At 34.9% G+C, this 10,914-nt stretch overlaps 1 long non-coding RNA gene across 1 annotated transcript in view; it reads right to left on the reverse strand.

Annotated features, from left to right (window-relative positions):
• LOC121070682 overlaps positions 1–10,456 on the reverse strand; it is a 30,203-nt gene extending 19,747 nt beyond the window's left edge. The window contains exon 1 of the long non-coding RNA XR_005820169.1: positions 10,431–10,456. This is a non-coding gene — a long non-coding RNA (uncharacterized LOC121070682). The remainder of the gene's footprint in view (positions 1–10,430) is intronic.
• Between the last annotated feature and the right edge of the window lie 458 nt (positions 10,457–10,914).

Genomic DNA, 10,914 nt, shown 5'->3' on the forward strand with positions numbered 1-10,914 from the left:
GTTTGTTTGTTTTTTTTTGTTTTTTTTTTAAGGATATTTCAGGAACATTTGATTGTAAAGTGTAAATATATTGTTATTAGTTGCCTCACCTCTGTAATTGGTTATGTTTACTTCTCTAGGAAAGTAGAAAGTTTGTGCACTTTGATGGGGCACAGAATTGACAAAGGCAGCATCAAATTTTTCACATCAATATTTCTATAGTGATAAAGCCAAATTTCATATTTCTTGTACTAAAGTTTTATCATCTTATATGAGTCACTATGTAGTAGGTACTATTTTTAGAGAAAACATAGTGGAAAGGATTGTAGAAAGAACAGATAATAATTTTATATCTTGTTTCTATTATATGTTTAATAGAGTCAGAAATAAGAATCAGGAGTTGATTCTGCTTTATGCTTTGCTTTATAAAATACTAAAATAATCACAAAAACTGTAAAATAATTACTGTCAATCTCTTCTGCATAAGCTGTTTTCACAGGAGGCTACAGTTAGCAAACTTCGTTGGGTTTGATCCTAGCACTCCTAAAATCAATGACAAAACACTCAGTGATTGCAGCTGGGCCAGGGTTTTATTCTCTTTTAAGTACCTGAAGGGTAAGTACAGTCAGAGCAATACACGTCAAATTCTTGGTAGCTCTTATGCTTCTGCCTGTCATAGGATTGTATGAATTGCCCATTGGATTTGACCGTTCATCCAGCTTGTTAAATACACTTTTTAATGTATATATATATATTTTTTTTCCTTGAACAAACACATACATGGAAATTTATTTCTTAATTCTGTACAGTTACATGCTGCTGTATAGTACAATTTTCCATACACAAATGCTTGCATGACTTATAGTCAATATCTTCTCATTTACTATCAAGTTCCGTATGCAGATTTCTGAACCCTCCTGCAATTTGTAGTTTTTATGATGTTGTTATTAAAAATGAATGGTATATTGTAAAAAAAGGCATTTTCTCAATTCTAAATTTATTTTCTAATACACTACAAATTCTAGAAGTTGTAAGAATTTTTAGATTTCTGGAGTGTACCTCTGAACTTCATCCTAGTAACTGCATGAAATTAAAGAAGACAGGCCAAAAATGTCTGTTATTAATAAAATATATTTATAGAACCAAATTTCTATTATGTGAATAGCAGGAATCTAATAGGACCAAGACACATAGAAATCAAGATGCTGGTTGGAAGGCACTTTTAAAGATCATCAGGTTTGTTCTTCAGCTCAAAGGATGACTACTACCAAAAGTAGTTCTAGACAGCCATGGATAGCATTGGCTAGGTGATTCCTGAGCTTATTTTGCTTCCTGTCTGGGAAACCCTTGCTACTACTACACCATCTTCATAGCAAAAACATTATTCTGATGTCCAGCCTGAAACTCCCAAGCCACAAAGATAAGTTGTTGTCCCCATCATTCACCAGCACTGAGGAGAACTTGGTTCCTTTATTTCTGGTTGTAGGCTGATACTACTTCTTTTGTCTCCTCTTCCATTCACGTAAGAAATCCATCTCCCTCAACCAGCTCTCTGAAGCTATGCTTCAAGGTCATGCGCTAAAGGTGAGTGACCCTCTTCAACCAAACCCTCCTCCAGTTTATTCACATCACTTACAAACTTATGAACTAGGGGGGCACAGACTGGTTCCAGTGTTCCAAGTGCAGCCTTGCCACTGCTATATAGAAGGGAACAGAAACTCCCTTGGACTGCTGATACAAATCTAATGGATACAATTTTCTCCATTTTCTTTTCTTTTTTTTTCTGTCTTTTTTTTTTTCCCACCCCCACCCCTGCAATGAATGTGAAAATTCACATATCCACATCTGAATACTAGCCATTGGCTCTATTGAGTCCAATGGCAGACCTTAGCCAGTCAGCCCAGAGTCTGTACTGAAACGTTTTTTCTGATCCGTATGCAAAAGTGAAAATATGAAATATGAAATTTGTGAGGCTTCTGCTTGTCATCATGTATACTCTAGACTGAAGCTCTAAACTCATGTCAGCCACCCCCCTAATTTAATGTCGTTGTAAATTTGGTGGGAGTGCACTCTGTTTTGTCATCTAAATTGTTGATGAGAATGTTGAAAAATAAGGACGCTGGTATTGATCTGGGACATCCTCCACCTATTACAGGCCACCAGCAAGATATTAAAGCATTGACCAACACCTTTTGAGCCCATTCAAGCCAATTATGAGCCTGTCTAACACTCAGGTATTCCAGCTCAGATTTAATCAGTTTACAGTTGAAAATGTTGTGGGACACAGTGTCGAAAGGCTTTAAAAAGTCAAAGTATAGAATGCGTAGAACAGATTACTCTTTTGCCCTGAGTATGCCTGTAAATGTATTCCAAAAGAACATACTCCATTCCAATGACTGAGATGAGATTGGCCAACCCACAGTTCTCCATTTTCCCCTTCTCATCTTTCTTGATGATGGGTGTAATGTGAAGGCTTTTTCACAGGCAACACACAGCAGATACCTCCAACGTCTCTTGCTAGGTTTAGCTTATGATGGGCTTTGTTCTTTAATTTCTCTATATTTGAGAAATGCTTCTACTTCTCTTTTGTTGCCTGTCATTTCCATCTTTTGTATGCTCTTTTTTGTGTTTTAGTTCAAGAGGTATTAACATACGTGCAAAAAAGTAGGTCATAGTTAAGATGAATAAGTACTATGGCAGAATAAAACCTTATCAAGTTTAAAGTATAAATTGCGTGAAAAATTTGGTGAGATAGAATTCTGGAGTTCTGAGGAGTATTTTTGAAAAGAAATCAATGTATTACAGATACACTGGTGTATTTTTCAGCCCTGTATATTTTTTTATTATTATTTTTATTATTTTTTGGCAGCTTTCAGTTAACAACAATCTCAACCCCAGATGATAGCTTACAAAAGCATATAGTCAAAACAGACCCTCTGTATGCAGCTGACTTAAAAAAATAATAATAATAAAATCAGACCACTGTTTATTTCAAGCACAGAGCTTTTTAACCTGTTCTGTGTGGAAGTAAGGAGACTACCACTTTGCTTGTCTGTACTGTTACAAAGAGTGATCTCCTGTGTTGCCAAGCTCACTGTGCCGCCTCTGTCTGGCACCAAAGCACTATCTTTTGCTGCCATGTAGCCTGCACTATGTGATAAAGTGTAGTTCTCTGCCTTGCTGATTATCAGCTCTGGTATAGAAAGTGCTCCCTTGTGCTGCAGTATTCCATTTTGAAGTCCTATTCTGTCCTGCTTGTCTCCCTTCTCAAATGCTCATCAGAATCAAATTATAGTTTACTGCTTCCACTAAGATTTTTAATGTGGTATTCAGTCTGTAAACATATTATTGGTTTTAGTTTTGTGTGTATGCATGTGATTTTTGGAATGGGATACGGAAAGAAGTAGAACGGTAAAATGATACTCTAATTTTATTTATAAAATTGAAAACATATTGCAAACAGTTGTATCAGAGGGTAATCAGAGAATAGAAATAATATTTTTTTATTATCTGATCTTTTTTGAGTGAGATGCATGTTGAAATTAAAAAATGTAATCAGAAGAGTCTTGCCCACAAAATAAATAAATAAATAAATAAATAGGCAATAGAATATAACTTTTAGGTTCTTTTTCTAAGTAGAATCCACTATCCTAATTTAGTCAACTAAGTTCTATATATAATGAAAAGTTACATGCCAAAAAGTAGAGATTGGCTTGGAAGAATCCCATGGGATATGGTCATGGAGGAAGAGGTATCCAGGAGAACTGGTTGATATTCAAGGATCACCTCCTCCTCCAAGCTCAAGAAATGTCCATCCCAACAAGTACAAAATCAAACTAGATGACCCAGGATGAGTACAGTGTTTGATCATTGGGCAGGGTTACAAAAGCCAAGGCCAACCTGAAGTTGAAATTGGCAAGGGATTCTAACAGAACAGAAAGTATATAAACCACAAAAAGAAGGCTAGGGAAAACATTCACCCATGGTTGAAAGGACATGAGAAAGGCAGAGGTAGTCTATGCTTTCTTTGCCTTGGTTTTTACTGGTGAAGTCAACCTTCAGGAATCCCAGACCTGTAAGACCAGAGCAATGAAGACCTACCCTCAGGGGAGGAAGACTGGGCTACAGAGAGCATAAACAAACTGGAAATACGTAAGTCCATGGGGATATATGAATTGCATCTAGTAGTGTAGCTAAGGGAGCTGTCTGAGACTTCAGACACTATCGCCCATCCTCACAGAGAAGGCGAAAAATTACAGGTTAGGTAATTGGACAGACAGGTGGATTTAAAACTGGCTGAACATCGGTACCCAGAGAATAGCAATCAGTGGCACAAAGTCCAGCTGGAAGCATGTCACTAGCACTTTACCACAGCGGTTGATAGTGGGACCAATACTGTTCAATATCTTCATTACTGAAACACAGAGCCACAGAACCATAGAATGGTTTGGATTGGAAGGGACGTTAATGGTCATCTAATTCCAACCTCCCAAAATTCCGTGAAATGGAATTTGATCATCTCACATGACTCAGACCTGTTTGAATTATCTTTTTGACTTTTTTTTTAATTTTTATAATAAGAGCTATAAGTTTCACTTTTTCAGTATATGAAATGTAGAGTAGTAATATTAAGCTATCATTGGTTAAGTAATTATTTGTTTTTCTTAAACTGAAAAAAAAATATGCCTTTTTTTTTTTTCTCTCCCAAATTTTCTAATTTCTAGAATTCCCTTTAATGAGGGGCTATACTACCGGGGAAAAAAAAAAATATATATATATATATATATATATACATATATATATGGTTCTAACTTAAAGATTGGAATAAATTATGATTGATATACTTTGTGTCACCAAACAGCTGAAAAACAAGCTCTTCCCACAGCTCTATTCTTCTTCCTTCTCTTCTAGGCTTATGTGATCAGTATACTACTTTTGGTTTTAACTTGCCTGAGGATGACTTGGATATCAGTTCTTCAAACAACTATGTATGTGTGTAATTCCATAGGTAAACAAACATAATGAAGTACTCACATGTTGCAAATCAAACACATGCACAGCTGTTTGCAGGATCAAATAGAATAGCACAGTCCTCAGTATCCAGTTATCTAGTTTGTCCTAGCACTTCAGTCTTTGTGAAACCTAGAGGCCTTTTTCTTTTTTTTTTTTTTTCTTTCAGTTATATGTGGAGGATATATTTGCTTTCTTTGGGTTTCACAAAACTTCTTTTATAATTTTTTTTTCTTCAAATCTCCTTTTGTAGATTGTGTCGGGTGGAAATTAATTTATTTTATGCTTCCTTGACAGAATGACTGATTAGTGAATGGTGAATTAGAATTAGTGAATGACTATTAGAAAGACTAATGAGCCAAAATTAGTGCTTAATGATGCAATATATATATATTATCCATTACATATATTGTCCATATATATATATATTGTCCATTTTACTTTTCTAGCTTTTCTTTGAAAAGTCACATTCACCCAATGCATTTTTCTCTGCTTTTCAGCAGTCTGCCACTGATAATGATGCTGAAGGTCTGATTAATAAAATGGCCATTAATTAGACTTACGTGAGTTGTTGTGACATATGAAATGTAAAGGCTGCACAAGGTTCTCATCACAATTCTCCCCTGAAAAGCAGTAGCAAAATAATAAAATTCGTAGTTGCGGTGTGAGAATATCTCTGTTGGTAGAACAAGGCATAATCTTTTTTTTAATTAGGGGAACAGTTGACTAATCTGTCCAGTGCCTAAGTGGCATTGCTATTTAATAAAAGTTCTCATTTTGTTAGGGTGTACATTATAGAAGTTCCTGGTGGGAGAAATGGGATGAAGAACTGCTTTACTTCTGACTCACTAATTTAAATAAGGCATAGTCTTCTTAGTTAGTTACATCTCTAAAACATAACTTGCTCTTGCATGTGGCAAAGTCTGTAATACTTAGGAATATTAACACTGAAATTAGTATAAAATACTAGCTTGTAGAGTTTTACATTATGTCTTCATACTTCTAGACAGAGGTTTTAGTCTCAGTTGCTGGTATCTGCAAAACATGGGAAACCTATAATGCAAGATTTTGGAGGGATATAACAAGGAAGAGTCTAAGGATCTGTATGCTTAAGAACCTGTGATTCTCCAAATGACTGTCACTGCTTTGACTGTATCTCGCAGTGAAGTTGATTCAGGGGTAAGATAGACAGAATCCCATATTCCAGCTGGAACAGGTTCTATATGTAACTGTTTTGTACAGCTGGATAACTTAGATGAAAGATTGTTGTTTTTTTTTTTCATACCAACTGTTCTCAGGATTAGTGTTAATAACCATATAGTAGCTTTCTGTTTATGAAAGCACTAGTATAAAAAAGATATGACAACAAAAATAAAAAATAGTAGCAACTCAACTCACTTCACCCAAGATGCAAACAGTTGCTATTCAGAGCAGTTCACAGCTGCATCCCTTTAGAATTCTCTGAACTGCAAGAAATCCAAAATCAAAATGTAGCAACAGCTGGGCTTTATTGCTGAGCCAGATTTCCCTAGAGTTTTAGTAGTACAAACAAATTATTTTAGTGGTATATTATAGCCTAATTAGTTTAGTCTTCTTAAATGAGCTTTTGTGGATATTCCTCTCAGTTTTTTTTTTTTTTTTCTATGAAATGCATTCCCCCCAAACTGATCTTTCTTTCCCTTTGTTCAAATTCCTAGCTTCAGTCAGTTTGTAGAAAAATACAGTATTAAGACTTCCCTCCCTGCTTGAGCAAATATATTCATACTGTTTGTTTTGCTAAATAGTCTTATGACTTAGAGAAACTGGTGAGAAATAGTGACAAACTGAAAGAGAGAAAAAAGCTTACCTAGAAAGGGGAAAACAAAGCCTTGTCACATGAGATGACAGCCACTGAATGTTATGGCTGTTCCCTATTTTCCTTCAACTCCTCCTCCTTCTAATCCCCCCCCCCCCCCCCCCGAGTTTTTAAAGGTTACTGGAGGAAGAAATAGAAACATGAACTAATTGCGAAGAACAGAAAGTATCCAAAAATCTTGGCTAATTCCAGTGATAACCTACAAATGGAAGCCTTTAAAGTACACTTACTATTCTGACAACTGCTCTTCTCCTCTCTGATAAATGGTCTCTCACTTAAATGAAGATAAACAGAGAGTGTATGATATTGATTTTATTATAGTTTGTTGGAAGGTCTGTGGTGTAGGTAATATTGTGGCGTTGCTATGTGATCAAATAACTACAGAGCAAGAACATTCATTGTCACTTCTATTTCCTTGGTTTACTGTTGTTTTTATCTCTGCGGTATCTCTAATACTCATACTAATTCACTTTTCTCTTCCCACTTAAGCCAGCATTATAAACATATCTAATTGTTTATGTTTAAGTAAAGGATCAGATTGAAGTACTGTTTTGCTATTATGAATGACATTATTCTTATATTCAGAAGCAGATTTGATGTCAGCATTGAGGAGGGGAAAGCATCAGTTCATGCTTGTCTACAATGCTGCAAAAATTTAGTAATGCAGATTGTAAATGGTTGTATCAAAATTATATGAATTCTTACAGATGTGGTATACTCAGTTGTTTTCTGCAACTTCAATGGAAGGATAAAAACTTTCCTGCCTCCCTACACCATCCTTGGTCTTGGACTTGGGAAGAGCATAAAAAAAAAATATCCAGGTTAAGTGGTTCCTTTTAAATATATGCACACATTCTTGTCTTGGCTATATACTTAGTTAGAATCATTTAACTATCAAAAAAATTAGCCATAGACAAGATCTGTATCTAAAAAGTCAGAAATGGTGAAATCATTTTCTAAATGTGGAAGTTTTGGGTGACATATATTTGAATGAACTTTTTTACACCAGTTCTGTCATGTGTCCTCAGTGTAGCTAATGACACAATGAAACAAAAGGTTTAAATAAACTTCTGTGCTTTCATGTCGATGATGACGGTCAGGCTTATTGTGCATAACTTAGTAGTCTTAAAATAACTCCAAATCTCTCAATTAATTATATTTTCAAAAAGACTTCTCTGGCAGGTGAAAACAAAATCTTTCAGAAGCGTTTGACCTTGCTGTAGAGCCCTGAAACAAGCCCACTGAAGTAGAAGAATAACACATTCATCGGTCAGATGCTTTGAGTCAAAGTGAACATGATATTCAAGAAGACAATTATTTTCTTATTTTATAGTTTTATTTTTTTACTTTTAAAACATGTACCCCTAGTATCACAAATGCTAAATTTAGTTTATGCACTGATAGAACTTACATGATGTAGAATGTAGGTGAAATGTAGTTGTTCATTGTGACAGAACGTTTTTGTATATTCTTGATAGTACACACATATCTAAAGTATTGTACTGAAAACCTTATGCTGCCTTTATAATTATATTTGACAATTTTTGGTGAAAAAAAAGAAAAAAGCTAACGATAACAGTAAACCAAGTCACTAACAATATAAAAAAGTAATTAATGTAAAAACAGACATTTTATCTTACCATGAATATTGACTTAATTTGAGTTAGATTATTTTCTCCTTTCTTTTATTTTTCCTTCCAGCTAAAATCCTAATCTAAATGTTACCTTTGAACAAAGAATAAGTACTAGCAGTTATTATTGCCAACATACATAAATATAAGTTGCACCAGGGGAGGTTCAGGTTGGAAATTAGGAGACATTTCTTCTCAGAAAGAGCAGTCAGGTGTTGGAATGGGTTGCCCAGGGAGGTGGTGGAGTCACCATCCCTGGGGGTGTTCAAGGAAAGGTTGGATGTGGTGCTTAGGGACATGGTTTAGTGGGTGACATTGGTGGTAGGGGGATGGTTGGACTGGATGATCTTGGAGGTCTTTTCCAACCTTGATAATTCTAGGATTCTAGGATTTTAGGATTCTAAGTCAGTATTTCTAATCACAGTTAATCAAATAGAATACAATATGTATCATATCTTAAATATGCTGTACAATCTTTGATTCATAGTAAAATGTAAAATATGGACCAAAAAAAATTTTGAAATTCATTGTTAGCTAAAAGCCTATTTCCTTTATTTCTGTTTGTAAAACCCATTTGTAAATAGGTTACAAACCCATACCCACATGTATGAGTTAGTTATGGAAAGTCAAAACACCCTTTAGATTAAGTTACAAACAAAAATACATGCTCCAAGGAGTTGTTTGTATTGTTTTGTTTTGTTTTTTTCCCTAGAAGTTTTTTAACTGTGGGACTGAATGCAGAAGTAAAATTTAAGTAAAGAGAAAATGAAGAATAAGAAAAAAAATCTCATTAGTTGATGAAACCCAGCATAAATTCTGTTGTCTGCTGTTTTGTGCTGAAATGAACCATCTGACAATTTTGGTTAACATGAGATATTCTATTTTCATTTAAATCTCAAGGTATCTTATGTCTCTTGGGATTTACTTCTAAGGTACAACTGCACTGTGAATTTCCTTCAGTAGAAAAGTATGTGAGCAACAAAGTTTTTTTTCAAATGCAAAAGTTTACTAAAGTTTGAACAAGTAGCTATTTTTAAGGAGGAAAGTGGCTGTGGAGAAAATGTTTATCTCTGTGATTACATGTGATCTAATTAGATGCATTTGAACCTGAGTGACAATATTAATAGGCTATTTAATTTCAAATACTTATTGTAGTTCTTAATTACCCAAAGCAGTCATTTGCAAATCATTCAAATGTATGAATGTAATCTACCTATAAGAAACTGTTCAATCTAAAATGCTCTGCATTCCTATTTATTTTATAGGCACTAAGTGAATTGATTAAGTTAAGAAAGCTGACGTGGGCTGGAAAAAGATTAGCAGCGTTAATGGCATTGATATCCCAGATACATTAGCTCTCAGGTGAAACGAGATCTCCCACACAAAGTGTGCTATATTAACTGGAAGTTAAAAAAAAAAAAAAAAAGTTGCTTTAAAATAATAATAATCTAAGCTATTAAATGCATCAAGAATAAAGGGACTCAACTTGCTCTTATTTCATTGTATGAAATGTTTCATAATAATGAATGCTAATAAAATGAATATAATCACATATGGAACCTCATTGAAATTTGTTGTAAATACAGTGTATTTATCCCCAAATATTTCAAATAGAACATCATAAGAATAAAACAGCTTCCCCCACGCCTTTTTTTTTTTTTTTTTCCTGATAACAAGGTGCTTGAGAGTTAAAAAGAAGAGTAATTTCTATTTTGGTTTAAAAGGGAATGGTCAAACTTCTCCATATAAGGTTGCTTACTGTTCATTGCTTTCATCCATGCACTCTCTGCAGGCCTTCAAAATTACAGTAAAAATCTTCCAGATAGATATTCTAGGAAGTAGACAGAGAGAAGGAAGGTGCCCAAAAGGAAGGAAGGAGAAATACATATAGAATGAACACATGTAGTTAGCTGTGCAGGTATTGCCGTTTGTCTACTGGCAAATAAAGTAGGTACCTGCAGGATACAGAAGATATGTGTTGAAAGGAAAAGAATGACTTGTACCGAACCTTTCTTCAGTTTTGCTTCCTGCACAGATCATGCGTGCAAGTGTTGCATACGGTTCAAAAAGATTAAAGCTGTTGACTTGAAGACCAAGGTAATAGACCTAAGCAGATGTACTTTGGAGAATGTGAAAAGCTCTGAGTGGCAGCACACCACTTGGCTGGATCTTTAGATCCTGTGGTCTCAGAATGCGATGTGGAAGAATTTGTAAGAGGTTATGGTCTCTGGTACTGCTTCAAGGTCCACATCCCTCAACTTTGCAAAAGATCCTCAAAATGGAGTATAAATATCAGGAAGAACTTTGCCCAGTTCCCATCAACCACCTCAGAGACAACAGCAAGATCAGATTGGGGTAGATTGATCTTATTTAAAAGGCAAAGCTATTAGTTGAGAGTTTAGTTACAAAAATGCTTTTCTCCCTTTGCCTCCATTTTTA

This window comes from Cygnus olor, chromosome 1 (genome assembly GCF_009769625.2).
Source record: "Cygnus olor isolate bCygOlo1 chromosome 1, bCygOlo1.pri.v2, whole genome shotgun sequence".
In the NCBI taxonomy this organism is placed as follows: Eukaryota; Metazoa; Chordata; class Aves; order Anseriformes; family Anatidae; genus Cygnus; species Cygnus olor.